The sequence below is a fragment of the Neolamprologus brichardi genome, chromosome 4 (genome assembly GCF_056152115.1).
Source record: "Neolamprologus brichardi isolate AB-2024 chromosome 4, ASM5615211v1, whole genome shotgun sequence".
NCBI lineage: Eukaryota > Metazoa > Chordata > Actinopteri > Cichliformes > Cichlidae > Neolamprologus > Neolamprologus brichardi.
The window spans coordinates 16,548,409-16,551,093 of record NC_142107.1 but is presented as its reverse complement, the minus strand read 5'-3'; the positions used below and the strand labels follow the sequence as shown (position 1 = coordinate 16,551,093).

Genomic DNA, 2,685 nt, shown 5'->3' with positions numbered 1-2,685 from the left:
GCCTCTAGCATATCTGATAAAATAAAATATAAAAAGCAGCTCGGCCAAGCATTCATCTTTGATGTTTTGCAAAGAAATACTGTGGAAAGCTGCAGTCTGATTTCATGCATATAGTATTCCTTGTATTCCTTAGCAACGAATTGCAAGCAGCTCACTGGTTTTGTAGTTACTTCTCATTCATGTCCATCTCTGTCAATTCCATACTGACTAAAACAATAGGACTGCACAAAATTGGATTAGATTTAGATTTGTTCTGATCATACATTTTCTGTAGCACCACTGTTAGGCCAAGCTGGGAAATACAATGTTTTTGAGTTCCTGAACTTGCAGACATTATTTAAATCAGTTACACTTTATATATTGTTTGATAACAGTTTTTTTTTTTTTTTTTAATAAAAATAACTTTATCAAAAAGATAATTATTTATATATAAGAAGGGTAAACCTTCAGGTAACATCATCTTTACTTTTGCTTGACCCCATTGATTAAATTAGTTAAATTCTATATCGTGTACTGTGCAGAGTGTAGCAACATCACCATTTCTAGTAGCTTTCAACAGAAACAAAGAGTAACAAAGTAACAAAGAGTAACAACAACAGCAAACCTACCTTCTGTGTAGCTCTCTGTCGCTAACACTAGTCATAGGAGAGCAGAGACCTCTGCCTGCCAAAGATTACAACCCGATCTTGTTTTCACGGAGTAGAGAACAGCGTCCTCTTGTGGCCAAATGTCGACAATACATTTGTACCGATTGCATGTTTTATCTCAGCAGCATAATGGCGCCTGTCTCGTGGGAAAAAGACTTGAAGTAGCAGCTCTCCACAATAAGTCATGGAATATACACTCACAATGAAAATACAGCTGTTCTCTAACTATTAAATGATATCTTGATGACGAAGACAGCGCAGGCGCGGTGGCCAAGTGGTAAGGCGTCGGTCTCGTAAACCGAAGATCGCGGGTTCGAACCCCGTCCGTGCCTTTTGTAGTATTAATGACTTTTAAAAGTTAGCTTTTGTGAGAGTAATTGCATTTGGGACCTTTTTCATTATTTTTCAAACAGTATATAGCTAGAAAATCAGCCACTGTAATCCAGGATGTTAAATTTGAATGTTGAATGTTGAATGTTGAATTAATGTCTTGTCATACATTGAAAATACTGTACAAATAATACTTGGCTTGAGCTTGATAACTAAAAAAATATGTTTTTTGACATTTATAAACTAAAACAACAGTTCAACATTATGAAATTTTAAATTCTGTACCCCATATCTGCTCAATAATTCTCAAGCAGGTCACATAGCACTGTGATCAGCTCTGAGACAGAATTAAATTAAATTTGTTACAAAATGTATTCAGAATCCACCCTCTTTCCTATATAGATAAAAGGTCCATAAATATTTGGACATGTTGTTTACATCACCACAGCAGATTTTAAATGAAACAATCAAGGTGTGCATATTTTCATCTATTTCAAATAATGTATTGACAAAAGTATTGTATTGAATGTTTAAGAATTTAAATACATATTTTTCAAAAAGGTTTTGATATTTGACTGACAAATGAGACCTGGTAATTTTTAAATTCCATTACAAGCAGATAAAAGGTACTTGGCATGGGAGCAGGTCATGCAATCAAATTCTTAATTATAAAAGACTATACTTACATATGGCATAAGCAACCAAAGAGTTTCTAAGGATATTCTTCAATAGTCACGCCAGTCACTTGATCTGAACTCAATATCACATTGTTCTCATGTACTGAAGACAAAACCAAAGACAAAGGCAGAGAGAGCAACAAACAAGCAGCAACTGCAGGAGGCTGGAGTAAAGGCCTAGCAGAGCATCTCAAGGAAGTAAATGCAGCATTTAGTCAAGTCTGGATTCTACATTTCAGACAGTCATTGAGTCCTTATATATAGCCCTTTATATTTAAGATTATATTAGCTTGTCCAGTTACTTTTGAGCCTTTAAAAATGTATAGTGTGTTGAAATGGTTGAAATATGTGCAAAATGGGTGGCCCGATTTTGTATAATGTCATTGTATTTCTTGGTTTGTTTGTTTGTTCTTGTGTTTTGTTTGGTTTTGTTTTGGTCCGTTTGTCTCTTCTGTTGTTGTTCGGTTTGGTTTTGCTTTCCCCCCCACGGTGATTAAGTTGAATTTGTTGTACATGTTGTATAAATAAGAAAACAAATAAAACATAAATTATGAAAAAAAAATGTATAGTGTGTATGTGTATAGAGACATCACATCTTCTAATTTGAATTTTGCGATAAAATCAAATTACTGGCGCAATCAGTGTAATGAGAACTCATTTCAATGCAAGGCATAACTGCAAAGAGCCATGGATGAAGATTACATGGAAATGAAAAAATCGGTAGTAGATTTGCATATTTACCCATGTGTTCAAACAGCTCTAGCAGAGATCCACATTTTCTTATTGAACACTATTATGACATCACAAGTGTACATTTTATTCCCCAAAAAACATTTCATTAGCTCAAAAATATATAATTTGAATTTTTTATGCTCTGCAAACATACCACTGATGATAGTGCAGTTTCCTGGGTAACGCTTCGTGTTGCAGCATCAATGATTCATATCTGGTTCATGTTGCATTGCAATCACGTTCTGTGTGCTGAAGTGACCCTTTGTGAAATGAGAGGTGATAGAAGAAAAACAACTGGA

At 34.6% G+C, this 2,685-nt stretch overlaps 1 non-coding gene across 1 annotated transcript; it reads left to right on the top strand.

Annotated features, from left to right (window-relative positions):
* Positions 1-907: 907 nt before the first annotated feature.
* Positions 908-979, top strand: trnat-cgu (transfer RNA threonine (anticodon CGU)). Its single transcript has one exon. It is a non-coding gene; the product is annotated as a tRNA-Thr (tRNA).
* The last annotated feature ends 1,706 nt before the right edge of the window (positions 980-2,685 follow it).